The sequence below is a fragment of the Malaclemys terrapin genome, chromosome 14, assembly GCF_027887155.1.
Source record: "Malaclemys terrapin pileata isolate rMalTer1 chromosome 14, rMalTer1.hap1, whole genome shotgun sequence".
In the NCBI taxonomy this organism is placed as follows: domain Eukaryota; kingdom Metazoa; phylum Chordata; order Testudines; family Emydidae; genus Malaclemys; species Malaclemys terrapin.
This window is the reverse complement of record NC_071518.1, coordinates 26,902,864-26,922,572: the sequence shown is the minus strand read 5'-3', so window position 1 is coordinate 26,922,572 and position 19,709 is coordinate 26,902,864. Positions and strand designations below refer to the sequence as shown.

Below are 19,709 nucleotides of genomic sequence, written 5' to 3'. Positions count from 1 at the left end.
GGTAGGTGGCATTACCATAAAGTCTGCCCGGGTCCATGTCTGGGACATAGACTCAAACTGCGGGCTATTGCATAGGAAAGGGAGTAATGGAGGATGCTAATATGATTTGGAAATTGTTTCTTCAGCATTTTCTGTAACATTGGTTTTCTGGATCTGTTGCAGTTCTGCCAATTGACCGTAAAAGGGTGGGAGGGTGATATATTTGAACCTAAAATTAGGATTGTTTACCGTGAAGGGCCAAATTCTGGAGCAGCTTACTCCGGCATATAGGGTCAAAGGCAGTAGAAATAATGCCTCCTGCGGCACAAGTGTGCGGGCAGCAAAAGCAGGGGAGAGCCCATACAAGACCGCCTCGTGCCCACCACACAGTGCATCGTAGATGGGATCTCTGTGGTGGGTCCCTCAGGTGAACATGCTGGGGCAGGGGGAAGAATGGAATATTGTTCTCACAAATAAAGAGTTTTGTGGCCTGCATGGTTCCATATAAGTAGTGGGAATAATAAGCCACATCTACTACTCCCGTCAACCCCGGTAGAGCCAGGGGTTTAGCCTAGTGATGGCCTGGCTAGGTGGATTGCCTGGTTACGCAAACTCTTCTTAGGGATGATAATGTCTTCGCTACACTTGAATGTGCTGTAGCTCATTTTCACACGAGCAAAGTCCTTTTACCTTGTTTTTTCATCATAGGGCCCAATGAGAGCCAGTCATTTGACCTGGAAATAATGGTAGGATGTGTTAGCTTGATTGTATGGAACTTCAGTAAGGAATTATTTATTTTTTAAATTTATTTATCTGTTTTTAAAAAAATGCCTGTCTGTAACTCTAGGCAGTGGTGCATACATGTAAAAGGATATAGATAAAACAAAATATCACAACCAACCCATCCGCACCAATGACCGCAACCCACAAAATACAAAGCAATCAACCAGAATGAAGATGGGTGCAGAATACACCCATTAAACAAGGTTTCACTTAGAGAGCACATACCTCTGGTGGTCTGGGTACTGCACTGGTTGCCTGTGAATTTGCAGGTGGGTGTTGGGATTGATCTTCAAAGCTCTTAATGGTTTGATACCAGGCTACCCAAAAGACCACCTCTGTCCTCAGGTCATGCTTCTGCCCTTGCGAATCACTTGAACCAGAGCTCTCTCAATATTAATGAAAGAGAACTACTGGCAGGGTGTTCTTTGTGAAGGCCCATTGACTCTGGAAATCACTTCCCCACCAAGCTTGGCTAGAGCCCTGATCTGTTTACTTTATGAACATTCTGCTGGGCCCATCTTTTCTCCAGGGCATCTTGGGAAGGGCTGGAGGGGTGGTTGTGTAATGCTACGAAAGGCCTTTTGTAAGGTCCCCCCGTCCTCCCATGGGAGACTTTTAATGATTAACACTGGCTGGGGAGCTTTTATTTTTATGTAGTTTGTTATCTGCTTTGTTGATTGTTAATTACATTATGGGAGAGGATGGTGCCGTAAGCCCATGGTGACCAGATAGTAAGTGTGAAAAATTGTGACACTTTTTTTTTCCAGGGGAAGGGCCAATAATTGTTGCATATATAAGACAAAGCCCCTAAGATCCGGACAGTTCCGATAATATCGAGATGTTTGGTCACCCTACCTAAGCCTGAGTTGGGGGCATATTAGAACATAACATAAAAACGGCCATACTGGGTCGGACCAAAGGTCCATCTAGCCCAATATCCTGTCTGCCGACATTTGCCAATGCCAAGTGCCCCAGAGGGAATCAACAGAACAGGAACTCATCAAGTGATTAGTTATGGTTGTTTTATACACTTAAATGAATAATAAATATTTGGGAATAAGAGAGAGGGAGTGAGTTCCAGAATCACTGATTGCAGCTGTGTCAGAGTATCTCTTGCAGAGAGTAGTGGATGTCTTTCAGGTAGGCAAGGTCCAAACCGTTCACTGATAACAACTGATACTTTAAAGCTCAAGTAAAAAAATAAGTTAAATCAGGACTGTGTACAGACAATCGTGTTTCCAGTGGGAAGCACCCTTTGACCAACAGAAGCTACTTTCTGCACTAACTTATGTTTTCAAGTGGTCTGTTCTGTTAGCTCCATGAAGAGCACATGGTAGTTGCCTAATCTCAAATTGACAAAAACTGGATTACTATAGCAGGGTTCACATCCCAAAGTAAAGGCTGTGCCTTACTTGTCAAGTGCTGATGGAAGAAACCAGTTTTGTCTGGATTGAGCTTCAGGTAGAATCATAGACTATCAGGGTTGGAAGGGACTTCAGGAGGTCATCTAGTGCAACCCCCTGCTCAAAGCAGGACCAATCCCCAGACAGACTTTTACCCCAGTTCCCTAAATGGCCCCCTCAAGGATTGAACTCACAACCCTGGGTTTAGCAGGCTAATGCTCAAACCACTGAGCTATCCCTCCCCCCGATTGCCCTTATCCAACTCCCTGTCTCAGCCAGAGCAGAGCAATGAAATTGAGACAGAGATCTGCTTGTCTTCAGCATTCTGAAGACATCTTATCCCGTCTCCTAACGGCATCATATACTCTTCTGACAATGTGAATGACTAGACTGAACCACGTAATACCCCATGTGAGAGAGCTGTGAGCAGCTGCCCACTACTACTTTTACTCTCAGAAAGAAAGAATTGGAGCCACTCAAGAGCAACTCTCTCTATTCCTGCTAGGGACTGCGGATGTGTAAACAATAGCTCGTAATGTATGGTATTGAAGGTACCTGACAGAGCTAAAGAAATCAGCATGGCCACTTGATCTGCATCCATAACCAGGAAATCACCAATCAGTGCAGTTTCTGTGCTGAAACCAGATTGGCGGAGTTCAAGCAGATCTGATCTGAGGGTTGTCTTGCCACAATCTTTCTTTACAGTTCTCCTCCTGTTCCTCGCAAAAAAGAGTGGGAGACTTGAGACATGTTATAAATAGAGAACTGTTATGGGTTACTGCCAAATTGACATTGTCTGTAAAACAGCGAGCATATAAAATATATCCTCTTAACACCAGACCAGCAGTAAACACTAGCATGTCTGTCCTAGCATGGGGGAAATGGCGGGGTTATGGCTATCTCCCCACTAGTGGGAGATGGATTATTCCTTCTTCTGTGTGGAGCACTGGGGTGGGGGACGGGACGGGACCAGAAAGGTTCTCTCTGTCTTCACAGCAGGAGTCACAATTAAGTCTTCAATATTTACTAAGAAGAAAAGCAACTAGTAGTGTATTTCATGCATTCATCACAGAGCAGTTTTTTCATCAAAAAATGCTGAGGAAAAAAAGCCTTTCTCAGGTTAGTGTCTTTGAGTGTAAAAAGTAGAAATGGACAGAAAATTTTTCAAAATTTGAAATTTCAGTAAAAAGATGGGGGAGGAAATGTATGAACGTTTTCAAAATTTTGCCTCCTGTTTTTTGACTAGCTGTAGCAAAAAACATAGATACTCGGTAGTAGACATGTGAATGCTTTTGTTGTAGCCTCATTAAACTTGGCTTGTCTGCAGACACAGCTGGCATGTTGTTCACTGTGCTCCAGGCATGGGGAAGCCAGAATGCAGCCTCCCCCCAGTGCTGGCTGGCTTAAGGGAAACTAGCCAGCATGGCTTGGTCTTCTTCAGATGCCCAGCTTTCAGGTGGTTAGCTGGGGCATCCTCTTTAGTGACTTCTGAATTTAAGGAACTCAGAGCTCAGCTTGCCCTTGATGCTAGCCTTTAGGGACTGCCTGATACGTTTCTTTTTGCCAGCTGACAGCCTGGTCTTCACTGCACCCTGCTTTGAGGAAACCTCTGCTGCCTCCTATCTTTTCGATGGGGTGTATAAGAGGCTGAGGTGTTTCAAAGTCAGTGGGAATGGAATGAAGCAGTCCAGCTGGAGAAGACTGGGCAAGACGTGGGCTCTGCAGTTTCATTTCCTATGTGTGCCCCATAACAAATACCTCCTCTGACTTATCTGGGTCTTTCTTTTCTTTTACTGTTCCCTAACTGTCTCTGGGCTTGTCTGCGCTGTTCTGCACTTTGGACTATGGAGGCATGAATAGCAGGGCGCACCGAAATGCTGCACTGCTACTCTCCTGTGTGGTCACTGTGGGCACAGATTAAAAGGTTCCTAGTTTGAATAAATATAATCCTCTTCAAATAGGATTACATTAATGCAAACTAGGAACCTTTTAATCTGTGCCCACAATATCCACACGGGGGAGTTACAATGCAGCACTTCAGTGCACACTGCTGTTCATGCCCCATTGTCCAAACTATGGAGTAGTGTAGACAAGCCCTTTTCTTATTACCTTTTTACCCCTTTCTCTTCTTTTACTTCCATTGAACCACCTTCTTTTTCAACCAGGAATTTTTTTGCTTTTTAAAAACTCTTTTTTTGTGACTCTAATATTGGTGGGAGGTGCTGGACTGATATCCCCGGAGACTGGATTCTTCTCCCTACTGAGAGAGTGATTACAGCATATGTTGCAGGAGTACAAACTCTCCCATCACTGTGTCTCAATCCCTCACCTGGAGGGACAGCCTGTAGAGGGGAGCCACATCTGGCTTCTGCCAACCTGGGTACCAGTTAGTGTAGGTGTACCTTGTTCTAATTGTGAACTTATGTTCACTGAGGACTAGACCATCAAACTCATCCATTTTATAGTAACAACAGTCAGGCAATTTGGACTGGATTTGGATTTGAACTGGTAATCTGGTGGTGAAAGGCTCTAGACCTCATTTCCACTTCCTGCTTAGCCATCCAATCTTGTTACCATCTCAGTTCTCTTGTATAGCATGACAGTGCATTTTCAGGAGTCATTCCTTTTCCTAGCAATGACTGTAATGAGTCTTCCTCTTGTTTTTAAAGTCACTGTGGCTGAGAACCTCTTTAGTGGAAGCAACAATATACTTATGAAATTAACACTAATAATAAAAAAGACAATTGGAAGACAGACAAGATTATGGAGATTACTAGTTTATTACTACATACTGTCTTTTGCCGTAGTTAATGAAAAAATGCAGGTTGGAATTTTCAGTCTATTCTAGACACTTATATGGCCCCCTGTAGGATTTGAGCACTTCACAATCTTCAATGTATTTATCCTGACTACACCCCTGTAAGGTAGGGAAGTACTGTTATACCCATTTTATAGAGAGGAAACTGAGGCACACACTAAATGAGTTGTCACACAGGAAGTCTTTGGTGGAGCAGGGACTTGAACCCAGGTCTTGATGTTCTAGGCTAGGAGCATGTTTCCTAATCACGGAACCATCATTCCTTTTAGAAGGACTACTTTTTTAGCAGATGGATTTTCTAAAGGAGTTAGGCACCCAAATTTCATTGACTTGAATGAACTATGAATACAGGCGATTTATCGCAATTGAAAGGAATTTATTTGGAAATTTGAATTGTACCAATCAACATCATATCTGCATGCATTAAAACAACAACAAAAACCTTTATCATGCTGCTCTGGTATGCTAATATGAGATAAAAAGTAGCGTATGAAGTGCCTTCCTCACTTTTTTTCCTAATATTCATTTATGATGATCCTCAAACTTATCTCTTTCTCAACATCTTATCTGACCTTGGCTTTTGTAATACTGAGTTCTCCTGGTTCTCCCAGTGCGTTCCTTGAGTGCTGTTTTTGGCTGGTCCACCTGCTCCCTCGTATTGTCTTTGTAATTCTAGCAGGGGGCTGTCTCTCTTTGATGTCCACCTCTTTGCTTTACTTTTCTCAAGGCCGTCATTATCTCAGTTCTTGCTTACTATAGCTTCTTCTCCTTTGACCACCCTATTGTCACATGCGCCGTGTCCAATCCACATGAAACACAATTGCTTTCCCTGTTTTGTCTTCCTGGCCCATCATTCTGACTACCTAATTACATTCAAGCTTTTTGCTTTGGCTTTCAAGGCTACTCAAAGCTCTGTCCCACCCTACCTATACATCTGCTCTTGTTTCTTATTGTGTTGCCCCTTTCCCCTTCACTCTGCCAGTGATGCAGGCCTTGAATACCCATTTGTCTTCTTCTCCCATGTTTGTCGCTGAACTTTCTTCTATGATGCTCTGTATGCCTGGAGCACCTTCTTTCTATCTTGAGATAGAGTTGCCAACTTTGGTTGGATGAATTCCTGGAGGTTTCATCACATGACATTATCTTTAATTAAAGATTCATCTTTAATTCCTGGAGACTTCAGGACAATCCTGGAGGGTTGGCAACCATAATCTTGAACAGATTCACAAGTCCACCACCATCTCCTCTTTCAAATCCCTCCTCAAGATGCTTTCAAAAAATCAGCCATCAAATGGTGGCTAGATTGTCGGCAGACTTGGCTGGGTTGAGAGACTTTAGAGATACCTGGTATTATTGATTAATTTGTTTGTTTTAAAAATCAAACGCATTGTCGAATGATTCTGAATCATCAAGCCATGCACAGAGCTAACCCACTTGATCTTATCACAATTATCTTGACTCCACCCCCCCTTCTTTCTTTCTTTCTTTCTTTCTTTCTTTCTTTCTTTCTTTGGTTACACATGCTGCTTGTGTCCTGATCAAGTTAGATTCTGAGCTCCTCAAGGTAGGGATTGTTTCGCTCTAGGTATTTGAACAGCACCTGGCACACTAGGATTCTGATACTGATTGGAAAAGGAAGCTAGTAGAAGCTATATCTTAACTTGTGTACTAGCTTAAGGAAAAATATTGCTTGAGTTTTCTGGCCAATAGTTTAAACTCCACAATGCCAGCATCAGAAAAAAACAGAGATAAGAAAATGATTCATTTTGTGTTGAACAGTTATTTCACAGCATTAACTGGCTAAAGTTGGCTGCATTGAAAATGACATTATTACTTTGGGGGGGAGGGGCATCAGCCAAGAAGAAAAATGAAGTCAGTCTGTCTGCACAGCAAATTGGGAGAGTGTGTTTGCAGTTCGGGTCTGAACAATGCTGACTGGTTTGACAGTGGCTGCCACAGTAAGTGGCTGTGCATATCTGGATCATAAAGTGACAGGCAGGGTTCAGTACGTAGAGAACAGGGTGGGTGGGAAATGGAAGTAGATCTGTGAACTTGCCCCTTTTGAGAGAGCAAATGCTCCTCTCCCAGTGACCAGGATAGTTGATGAGCAGCTTGCCACTGTATCCAAGTGTGTTTTGCTGTCAGGGAATGTCACTGTGGACACCTCTGTAGTTTAAAGGCGCCAGTATACGTATGCAGGGAATAGTGGAAGGTCGTTGTTAAAAATTAGTGTCTGGACTTTGGATTTTGCTCTGTTGAGGAAGATACTCACAAATGTTTTGAATTAGTTCACTTTCCTGCATATTTGATGATTTTGGAGGAATGGATCCTAACCAAAATTTCAGGGAAAAATAAGTTGCTTTGTTTAAACAGACAAGAAATTAAAAAAAAAAAAAAGAGAGGAAGGGCTTAAATTTTGTCCTGAGGGTGATAAAACTGCATCACACAGCTGAAAATCAATCTGACCTTCACCCACGTGATACTGTTGTCTCAGTCTGTCTTTCATTTCCTTTGGTTGAGTGAAGGCCATGGCATTCAGTAGGGAGAAAAAGCAGAGGAAGGAGAGGAGAATCCTGTTTTCACTGCAGAGGCTTCAGTGCTTGCTTATGTTGACTCCAGGAAAAAGAGTTGCTGTAAAACTTTGGACTTCTATTTTTTAAAAAATCTTTTCCCCTCTTAATGGATGGGAATCATATTAAGGTAAAGATTTGCTATCAGAAGAAGGGACAAGCACTATAAAAAAGTGTGCTTGTGATCCAAAATATATATATTTTTATTAAACTTGGAATTAGTCAACAACAATATTTTATACTGAAAGCTTTATGTGAGAACAGGAAACCTGCCCATTCATTCAAAAAATAAATTTGTATCCAAAGGAAAAATGTCCAAAGAAAGAAAATTTACCTAGATGTGTATATATTTATATATACACTAACATGTTAACAGAATTTAAAGTCCATGTGCATACAACGTTATTGATTTACAAAATGCTGGGACAGGCTGATCTGGGCAATTTTGCTTAATGAAAAGAGTTATACCAGTCTGAATCTTTTGAATATTTGAAGATCCCTTTTTTCCACTGCAGCCTGAGGCTGGGGGTACATGCCGACATATTCACACCTTATTTTTCCAAAGATGCAGTAGAACATCTAATGGCAAATTTGATTATGGCATTCTGTGCATCAGCAGAGTTAAAATTAAGAGTACAAGCACATCTTGATATTTTTACTGCATCTAAAAAGAGGTTTAAACCACAATTCATGACCATTCACCCAAACCTGTATTTCTTTCGCCTAACTCTGATGGTTCAGCTTAAATGGGGCCCAGATCCAAAGGATGTCTGATCCTTTCTCTTGTAAAGCAAATGCTTTTCGCTTGATGTTTTATAAAATCAAAACCATCCTAAACTCTGCCTATTCCAAACTACATTTTTTTCTCATCCAGTGTGGGCCTTGTCTTATCAATAAATGATTGTCTTCTGTTTTTATTTTACATATGTTACTTTCAGTAACATGGACAGTTTGAGGCTTCTGCTGTTTTCCTTGTTTTGCAAATGTTGCCTATTTTAGGAAGGTCTGTAAGAAATGCCAAGTTCTTGTTAAAAAGATAAAGCTACAGATTGGATTTAGCTGTAGAGCTTAATCCTTACTTTGTAAAGCTTAAGAGTTGAACAAATTGTTCATTTATCTGTTTGAGAAGACAAAGATTAATTTTTGACTAACTTTTTTTATGTAAGTATGTTTTGTCTTCAGATGTGCCAACAATCATTGGTATAGTCTTATGCTATTATTTTACAGATTATTAAAATAGAGCAGCAAATTTGTAAGATACTTAGATTTTCTCTTGGCAGGTTTTGCTGTTAAAGTCTATGTGATCTGCCAAAATGTAATTTGCCTAAATGTAGACTTTAACAGGTTATCATTCTGTTTAACACTATTAACTGCTCAACTACTATACAAATTGGCTTCCAAAATTGTTACAGGGTAGCTATCGCTTTCAACGTCATTCCATTTGCTGTCTCACTGGGCATAATGCATGAGCTGAGCTAAAGGGAATGCAAGAAGGTCAAAGACCTTTTTTGTTTAGTCTTTTTGCACATTTAAAAGTTCTGTTATGTATTTATATTGCTTGTGGTGTCCAGTCTGTTGCCTCTATTTCCCACTGATGATGAGTTTATGAAGCTAAGTAGATCTTTTGTGCTATAACCAAGCTATTTTTGTTTGTGTCTGTACTAGGTGAGCATGCTTCAGCTATAGATCTCTCCTACTCAGGAACAGGGCCAGTATTTAGCAAGTGTACCTCAGAATTAGAACTTGTGAAACAAAGTCAAACCATCCTACAAAAGGGTTAATAGAAATGTCCAGAAGGAAGACGACAAAGAAGACACTCCTATCCCTTGCCCTTCCTTTTATGGTGATATGTAAAATTAGACTGGTTTTTTTGGATGTGTTGGGGCCTGCATGTTTGCATTTCTGTAACTGTCACAACTGCTATCCTGGACTGCTCTGCAAAGGTGGACAAGGCTGAAACACATATGTCCCATGCACACACACTTCTCTCTACCTTAGGAAGTAGGTGAAGTGTGTGTGTGGGCACATGCCCACATGAGCACTCACTGACAGGGTTTTCACCCACTCCTTCATTTTGATCAGTCTCTCCTACCCATTCTGTTATATTTACCAAAGCAGCAACAGTCACAGTATTTGCCCTGAGGCTGGGAGGGCAGTCAGTCTCCTCAGAGACCTCAGTGCTGCTTCTTGACCAGCATTTAAGGGATGGGAAAAAAGCAGAATATGAAATGCTCCCTCCTTCTTGTTGCTGGCACTGTGCTCTTTGGTTGTTTTCTGTTTCCAGCAGCAGGAAGGGCTTTTTTTTCCCCTCTGGCTTGTATGCTATAAATAGGATTTTTGAAAAATATTAGATCGAAGTAGATGTCATTGGCTAAGTTAGCAGCCATTGAAATGAACACAGCAGTTCACACCTCAGAGCTATTGTTTCAGGCTCTCTGCAAATTCAAGCAGATGTCTCTTGCTTCTCATTTTGAACATTTTATTTGCAACCATAAAAGCTAGAGACTTTTTTTTTTTTTAAGAAATTGAAAGCTGAGACTAAACCAGCTCAGAGGCCTGTCTGCATGCCACAATCAAGCCCTATGTGCTCACTCTTCTAGGATTATACCATACCTGGGAAACAGTACCATAACCCACACTAAAACCTCTCTCAGTGTCTTTGAGTTCTGCATACAGTCGGAGCCATGCTGTTGCACACCATCCTCTCCATTATCCTGCTCCATGGCATCCTAGTTTTCATACCTTGCAGCTTGAATCTCACTCTCCTCTCAGTCTTTTTCTGAAGGAGCTTTGCAGTTATCTATAAGCTGTCTTGCTTTTCAGTATGGCCCTGGTAAGCTCAAAAACATCTGCAGGCAGGGTCATTCCAGATCGTAAGTCTTTGGAGGATATTTAGATGTAGTGCCTAAAGATTTATCCCAGAGTGCCTGTTACAGCTTTGTTTGTGTCTTTGGAGATATCCCGCTGCAGAATTCCTCAGGAGAGAGAAATGGTCAAGAGTACTTAGAAACATCTGTTACAAATTCATAAAAACACTGTAGAATCACTAAATGCAATAAGAACATGGGTGGACATAGTATGTCTTGTGGTCCTACAGAATCTGGGACATTATCTCTGATTCAGATCCATACAGCTTCACCAAGTTTTTCAGAGATCCTCCTTTCAGGATGGGCACTTTTTAGAAATGAGTAGCTTTGGCAGTGAATACAGAAGAATGTTTCTGTTGAATACATTTGTAGGACACATCTGGTAGGTACCTTTTTCATGTAACTCACCTGAGATTCCAATCTTGCAATCTTACTGTAGTTCCAGAAGAGAGCTCTTTCTTTTTATTTGTCAAATGCTTCCTAGTTATTCATGAAAATCATATTGTAGCTTTGTAAGCAGCCTTCCTTTTTAAAGAAGCCACTAATTTCTCATATATGGATAACTGGCTTGTTAAGTCTAGTCTGAGGAAATAACTGTAAGAGTGACCTCAATAGGACCTCCTAAGAGATCTGGGACTGAAAGACTAAGTCTTTAAGAGAAGGAGTCCTCTATGACTTTAATACAGTTTGATACACAACATAAGGAGAGAGAGTGAGTTTTAACAACAAACCAGAGGATTTACAATCTATGTTAGCAAATGCTAACATGATGTACATTTAATTTGGTCTCTCCTAGCAGTGCCTACAGGTTGGGCTCATTGGCAGTTTGTGTAGTACTGACACTGTGATCTTGACTGTATATTGTGAGGCAGTGTCATGGCTAGGTCATGTGGCCAGACCTAGTAGTCAGAGTCCGCAATCATGAGACAGGAGTCAAGAGTTGGCTGGAAGGATACTGGAAAGTCAAAAAGCAGGAGACAAACTGGAGATAGTCATGGAAGACAGGAGAGATTCCAGAGGACTGGAAAAGGGCAAATATAGTGCCCATCTATAAAAAGGGAAATAAGGACAACCCAGGGAATTACAGACCTGTCATCTTAACTTCAGTACCTGGAAAGATAATGGAGCAAATAATTAAGCAATCAGTTTGCAAACACCTAGAAGATAATAAGGTGATAAGTAGCAGTCAGCATGGATTTGTCAAGAACAAAGCGTTTCAAACCAACCTAATAGCTTTCTTTGACAGGATAACAAGCCTTGCGGATGTGAGGAAGTGGTAGATATCGTATATCTTGTCTTTAGTAAGGCTTTTGATACTGTTTCAAATGACCTTCTCATAAACAAACTAGGCAAATACAACCTAGATGGAGCAAGGTGGGTGCAAAACTGGTTGGAAAAGCTTTCCGAGAGAGTAGTTATCAGTGGTTCACAGTCAAACTGGAAGGGCATACAGACACTCCCCAATTTACGCAAGCGTTCCGTTCTGGAACGCCTCGCGTAACTCGAATTTTGCGTAAATTGGAAACGTATACCCGACAATTACGCAAAAAAAAAACCAACAAAAACAAAAAACCCTCCTCTTTCTAGGTTACGAAACATTTTCCTTAAGTGCGGTTTGCATAAGTCGGGTTTGTGTAACCCTGTGGGCGTCTGTATTGAATGGGATTCCTCAGGGATCAGTTCTGGGTTCAGTTCTGTTGTATCTTCATCAATGATTTAGATAATGCATAGCGAGTACATTTATAAAGTTTGCGGACAGTACCAAGCTAGGAGGTGTTGCAAGTGCTTTGGAGGATAGGATTAACATTCAAAATGATCTGGACAAAATGGAGAAATGGTCTGAAGTAACTAGGATGAAATTCAATAAGGACAAATGGAAAGTACTCTCCCTAGGAAGGAACAATCAGTTGCACACATACAAAATGGGAAATGACTGCCTAGGCAGGAGTACTGCAGAAAGGGATCTGCGGGGGTCATAATGGATCACAAGCTAAATATGAGTCAACAATATAACACTTGCAAAAAAAAGCAAACATCATTCTGGGATGTATTAGCAGGAGTGCTGTAAGCAAGACATGAGAAGTAATTCTTCCAATCTATTCTGTGCTGATTAGGCCTCAACTGCAGTATTGTGTCCAGTTCTGGGTGCCACATTTCAGGAGAGATGTGGACAAATTGGAGACAGTCCAGAGAAGAGCAACAGAAATTATTAAAAGTCTAGAAAACCTGACCTCTGAAGGAAGATTGAAAACATTGGATTTGTTTAGTCTGGAGAAGAGAAGACTGAGAGGGGATATAACAGTTTTCAAGTATATAAAAGGTTGTTACAAGGAGGAGGGAGAAAAATCTACTAGACTTCTTTGAGGGGTCAACAAGCATGTGGACAAGGGGGATCCAGTGGATATAGTGTACTTAGATTTTCAGAAAGTCTTTGACAAGATTCCTCATCAAAGGCTCTTAAGCAAAGTAAGCTGTTATGGGATAAGAGGGAAGGTCCTCTCATAGATTTGTAACTAGCTAAAAGATAGAAAACAAAGGGTAGGGATAAATGGTCAGTTTTCAGAATGGAGAAAGGTAAATAGCGGTGTCCCCTAAGGATCTGCACTGGGACCAGTCCTATTCAACAAATTCATAAATGATCTGGAAAAAGGGGTAAACAGTGAGGTGGTGAAATTTGCAGATGATTCGGAACTACTCCAGATAGTTAAGTCCCAGGCAGACTACAAAGAGCTACGAAAGGATCTCTCAAAACTGGGTAACTGGGCAACAAAATGGCAGATGAAATTCAATGTTGATAAATGCAAAGTAATGCACATTGGAAAACATAATCCCAACTATACATATAAAATGATGGGGTCTAAATTAGCTGTTACCATTCAAGAAAGAGATCTTGGAGTCATTGTGGATAGTTCTCTGAAAACATCCATTCAATGTGCAGCAGCAGTCAAAAAAGCAAACAGAATGTTGGGAATCATTAAGAAGGGGATGGATAATAAGAGAGAAAATATCACATTGCCTCTATATAAATCCATGGTATGCCCACATCTTGAATACTGTGTGCAGATGTGGTCACCCCATCTCAAAAAAGATATATTGGAATTGGAAAAGGTTCAGAAAAGGGCAACAAAAATGATGAGGGGGTCTGGGAAGGCTTCCATATGAGTAGAGATTAATAAGATTGGGACTTTTCATCTTGGAAAAGAGCTGAATAAGGGGGATATGATAGAGGTCTATAAAATCATGAGTGGTGTGGAGAAAATAAATAAGGAAGTGTTATTTACTCCTTCTTATAACACACAAACTAGGGGTCACCAAATGAAATTAATAGTCAGCAGGTTTAAAACAAACAAAAAGAAGTATTTCTTCACACAACGCACAGTCAACCTGTGGAACTCTTTGCCAGAGGATGTTGTGAAGGCCAAGACTATAACAGGCATAGGCACCAACTCCTTGGGTGGTCCGGGGCTGGAGCACGCACAGGAAAAAAATGGTGGGTGCTGAGCACCCACCGGCAGCCCCCCTACCAAAACCTCTCCCTCCCCACAGCACCTCCTGCCTGCTGGCAGGCCCCACCAATCAGCGCCTCCCCCACTCTCCCAATGCCTGCTGTCCACTGTGAATCAGCTGTTTCGTGATGTCAGGAAGCGCTTGGGGGGGGGGAGGAGCAAGGGTGCAGCGTGCTTGGGGAAGCAGGTGGAACTGGGCGGGGTGGGGAGAGACGGGGCTGGGGTGGGGCCTTGAGGCAAGAGGTGGAGTGGGGGCGGGGCCTGGGCAGAGCCAGGGGGGAACCCCTCCTCCCCCGGCAGATTAGAAACTCGGCACCTATGATAACAGGGTTCAAAAAAGAGCTAGATAGCTTCGTGGAGGATAGGTCAATGGCTAATAGCCATTGATGGTATCCCTAGCCTCTGTTTGCCAGAAGCTGGGACTGGGCAACGGAATGGATCACTTGATGATTGCCTGTTCTGTTCATTCCCTCTGGGGCACCTGGCATTGGCCACTGTCGGAGGACAGGATACTGGGCTAGATGGACCTTTGGTCTGACCCATATGGCTGTTCTTATGTTCTTATGAGTCAGGAACCAGAGTCAGGCTGGGTCAGGATACCAGAGGGTCAGAGGCAGGAGACAGACTGAAGATCAGAGCCACAAGTCAGATGCCAGGAGTCATGCCGAGTTGGGGTGGCAGAAAATCAAGCTGGGGGGGCGGGAAGCACATGGTCCAGAGCAGAGTGGAGCCCAGTTGTTCAGACAGCTTCCTGTTCCTGCTGCTGGCTTAAGTAGGGACAGCGGGCTGATCGGGTGCTCTGGGACTCCACCAATAGGCAGAACCTCACTCTGGGGCTGAGCTTCTTGGGTCCTAGGTAAGCAGTTGTCAGCAGGCTGCCAGGTGGAGGGTTGGAGCGTGGCCGCTCCCATGAACCCTGTGAACCTGGGCTCAAGAGGCATGGGTCATCACAGGCTGCAAAATATTTGAGAGAGGGGACAAATGGATACAGAGGTTTTAGAATAAATGAGTCACCTGCATCCCAGATTAATGCTTGACAGAGAATGGTGCCTTGTTATCACTCTGTAAGTGGAGAAGAGATGAGATTGGGGACAATTTCCATAAATTCATGACAAGGTTGACTACAAGAGTAAAAATTCCCCTCCCACTTCACCCAGTAGTAAATCCAGTATAACCATAGTCACTCTTCCCTTTGGGAGCCTTTTGAGAAAAACCCTCCTATGAGAGGAGCATGTCTCTGTGCTTTTCATCTTTGAGTTGCCAGGTGATAGGATGTGGCTATAGAACAAAGGGCACTAAGGAACTTTTCGTGCATGTCAGCAGGGTCCACATGGACACTTAGCATGTGGCAGGCTAGTTATGGGGTAGATTCACACCCCAGCTTGTCACAAACTAAATGTTTTTGTAGACATGCCCACACAAACACTTCTCTGGTCCAGCTATTGTCTTTCCATCCCACTTATTCTGGAGCTTCTAAAATTTGCGTAAGATGCGACTCCTCCATATTTCTATTTGTATCTTCCAAACATTTAAGAAGATGCTGGAATGTTACAAATGGTCAGTAAGAGCTACTCATCCAAGTAAGGAGTGTAGGATCAGGAATGTTAATACGTTTTCTTACCAGTTCTGTTATGAAATGAGAAAGAAATAACCTGTGAATCAAGGTGCTTCAGTAGGAATCCTCCCTAAACAGTGATTTTAGTAGTGAAAATATATACATAGATTCATAGATTCATAGATTATAGGACTGGAAGGGACCTCGAGAGGTCATCGAGTCCAGTCCCCTGCCCGCATGGCAGGACCAAATACTGTCTAGACCATCCCTGATAGACATTTATCTAACCTACTCTTAAATATCTCCAGAGACGGAGATTCCACAACCTCCCTAGGCAATTTGTTCCAGTGTTTAACCACCCTGACAGTTAGGAACTTTTTCCTAATGTCCAACCTAGACCTCCCTTGCTGCAGTTTAAACCCATTGTTTCTGGTTCTATCCTTAGAGGCTAAGGTGAACAAGTTCTCTCCCTCCTCCTTATGACACCCTTTTAGATACCTGAAAACTGCTATCATGTCCCCTCTCAGTCTTCTCTTTTCCAAACTAAACAAACCCAGTTCTTTCAGCCTTCCCTCATAGGTCATGTTCTCAAGACCTTTAATCATTCTTGTTGCTCTTCTTTGGACCCTTTCCAATTTCTCCACATCTTTTTTAAAATGCGGCGCCCAGAACTGGACACAATACTCCAGCTGAGGCCTAACCAGAGCAGAGTAGAGTGGAAGAATGACTTCTCGTGTCTTGCTCACAACACACCTGTTAATGCATCCCAGAATCATGTTTGCTTTTTTTGCAACAGCATCACACTGTTGACTCATATTTAGCTTGTGGTCCACTATAACCCCTAGATCCCTTTCTGCCGTACTCCTTCCTAGACAGTCTTTTCCCATTCTGTATGTGTGAAATTGATTTTTCCTTCCTAAGTGGAGCACTTTGCATTTGTCTTTGTTAAACTTCATCCTGTTTAACTCAGACCATTTTTCCATATATATATACATATATATATAGGAGATCATACAATTTTCACTACCTGAAATCTATATCTATATATAATGGCTCTGAAGACTTGGGCCAAAATTTTCAAAAACAGGAGCCTAAAGTTAAGCTCTCAAACCCATATTTAGGCACAGGATTTTCAAAATGCCTGCGCACCCACAAATCCCATTGAAAATCTTGACCTTGGGGTTATCTAACTGGATTTCTTTCTAAGCAAGTAAATTACTTTGGAGCTCATTTTCAGAAGTGTGGCACACCCATAGCTCCAGTTGACTTTTGCTGGCGTTCTGGGCACTCGACATTTCTGAAAAATCAGGCCCCAAATGAATTATACAACGCTAGTAAGAATAAAAATATAGCAAGGCCTTTATTAGAATGGGCAGATTATCATAGGAACCAAACTCCCTTATCTATCAGCCCAGATATTTGGAAATATCAAAGGAACACTTTACAATTAAGTATTAGGAGCAAGTGGAATTGCAAGATTCTTGTAAAAAATGTAGTATACAGATTAGCCACTACACACTTCTCTGGTAATTCTTAGAAACACTGCAGAGGTGACTGCAATATAGATTTCACCACAGACACCTCTAGCGTTTCCAGAGGAAGGGCAGCCATGGCTTTTCTGAAAGGTTTTCTAAGAAATATATTTTTCTGCTTTAGCCAAGTATGACTCACTGTTCTGTACAGAACAAACAGCCAGCAGATACAGAAGCTTAAGTGTCAGAAAATGCTTAACTAGCTCGAAGAGAGCTGTTTCCAGTGAGAGGTTCAGAACAGCTTTGAGAACCACACTCATGTTCAAAAAAGGTGCTAGAGAATGGGGCTGTGTGAAGTTCAGCAGTACAGTTTCATTGGAAGAGGCAGGGAGGTTAGTTTTGGCTCACATCAGATACGCCACCCTGTATGTTCCTTTGAATGTGGGGTTTTAATTAATCTGAAAAACTGAAAGTGAGACTCAGCTGCAAACATCAAATTTTATCTGGGTTTAGTCAAAACCAAACAAAATTTGAGTTTTATATATTTTGTGGTTGAAGCTACTGAGGGACACCACCCTCTCCAGAGGGGATCCTCTACTTTTAGTTCTCTTCCAAAGAGGAAGAGGTCCAGAGTTCTGCAACTCCCTCTCACACATAATACATGCACACAAGTGCAACATCTATGTGGTAGAGGAAGGGGTGACTGGTGGGCCTACCCCACCCAACTTGTATTATTGGGGAGCAGACAAGTTGGACCACTCCCTCTGTACCCTCCATCGACATCTGCAGAGGAGCAGTCATTCATTCTACACACCCGTTTAGCAGCAACAAAATAAGAAAATGTTGCTCTTCCACTCAGAACCTAAAGATGCCCCAGGAGGCACTGTGGGAAGAGAATCACGGAGCCCCTGCCATCTACTATGGTGAATAATAGTGCAGTATTATGTCTCTGACACTAACCAGTACAAGAAGCTTTGTATGGGGAAGTTTCTTCCTAATCAGAAGGCAGTTAGTGGTTGATTAGTATCTGAAAGGTTAGTATCCCTGAAAATTTTATGTTAACGAAATTTGAGTCGCATCTTACGCGGGGGTTAGGTTCTGAAGTCAACGCGTAAGGCGAAAATCGTGTATAGTCAAACGCTCATTGAGTGGAATGGCGGTCGGAATCGCCCACACTACAGATACATTGTTTTTTTTTTCTCTTTTTGTTTTGTTTTGCCGAGCGCGTACAGTTAAAATCGCGTAAGTTAAATGCACCTATGATGTGACTCCACTGTAGGTATCAATAAACAGAAGATTTTACACCTTTCCGGTTTGGTCAAATGATTTTTTGGGGACAGAATTAAAGGACAGTTCATGATTAGAACAATACGAATATGACAGAGAGTACATCTAAATTGTGAACATAATTGTTTTTTTCCACTGCTTTTGTGCTGCTTGCTAGGTATTCTTGCTTGTCATGAAAATAAGAGAATATACTGAGGCGAAATAGCCAGAACAACTGGTAGGCTTGATTGCACACAATGCTATTATAGATGACATTAGATTAAGTCCTAACAGAATTCCTATCAGCGAAGAACTGTAGTACCATTCCTGCGTTGAGCTTTGTGGGCGCAGATTGCTATTGACTTCAGTTGATTGCTGCATGGGCATAGGGATCTTTCCACATGGAACTCTTTGGTATTTCGTTGTGTATAAATTGTGAAAAATGTGGCATGTTTGTGCATTGTTTCCTTGGTGGCATTTGGACTCCTTATTCTGTTGCAGTGTTTCCAGTGGTTAACAGAAAATCTGCATTGGGTGAGCACAGTCAGGCTGCCATCTTGGATACATCATTTAAATGTGCTTTTTTATTTCCCAGGAAATGATATGAGGTGTGTAACGTGCAAGGGCCAATGTGTCTACGGTTATTGCTTCATAGGCTACACAGTCTACTGGTTATTGCTTCATTTTTAATATTGATGCATAGGAATTATGTCAATCTAAACAACACTTCCTAATTTGTATTCACGATCAGTGTTTCATACTTTATTTTGAGTTTGCTTGCTTTTGTAGTTTGCCAGATCATTAATATTTCAATGTCAATTTTTATTTGGTTGTGTCTAAAGTCACAGTAGTGCCGACTGTGCTACCATAATTTCATATGCAGTTTACTTGTGATGCTAGTCCTTAGTGTGGACGCTGCCCCCTCCTTCTCCACTCTGTGTACATATGACACCACCATGATAACTATATCTTTGCTTTAAAACTGAAGTGACTTGCCCTCTCCCACCAAAAGAAGTAGTTCATAAAGCTGTGAAAGTTTATTTGTGTAATGAAAAGCAGAAGAAGAACCTGGATTCTCCACATAAAACATTGTCCCCAGTGATACTTGACTCCCAACCAGCACAGTACCATTGACTCAGTATGCCTGTGTGGAGGGGCAGATAGACTATAGATAGTGCTACTGTGATGTCACCTGCACATTGCTGAAACAAGGGCATGACGGCTAGTCACATACTAGCGCTGATACAATCAGAGTCAGTGTGATGGTGCACATGGGATGTGATGCCAGAAGGTAGTGTTGCTACCATGGTACTTTCGAGATTTTAGCCACTTCTAGTTCTCGTCTAATTTCGGGGGGGTGGAGGGAGATATATCATTTCATAGTCGCTGTAAAGAAAGCAAACCCTCAAACTCTACCATTTAATTATCACATTTTCCAGGTTGCCCTAAGATCTCTCTCCGTAAAGCACAGGTAGTTTAAGGATGACAGG

General features: G+C 42.0%; 1 protein-coding gene across 6 annotated transcripts in view; it reads left to right on the top strand.

Moving 5' to 3' along the window:
- The window catches only part of ZNF423 (zinc finger protein 423), a 323,891-nt gene that overhangs the window by 122,943 nt on the left and 181,239 nt on the right, over window positions 1-19,709 (top strand). The gene's annotated exons all lie outside the window — the stretch shown is intronic.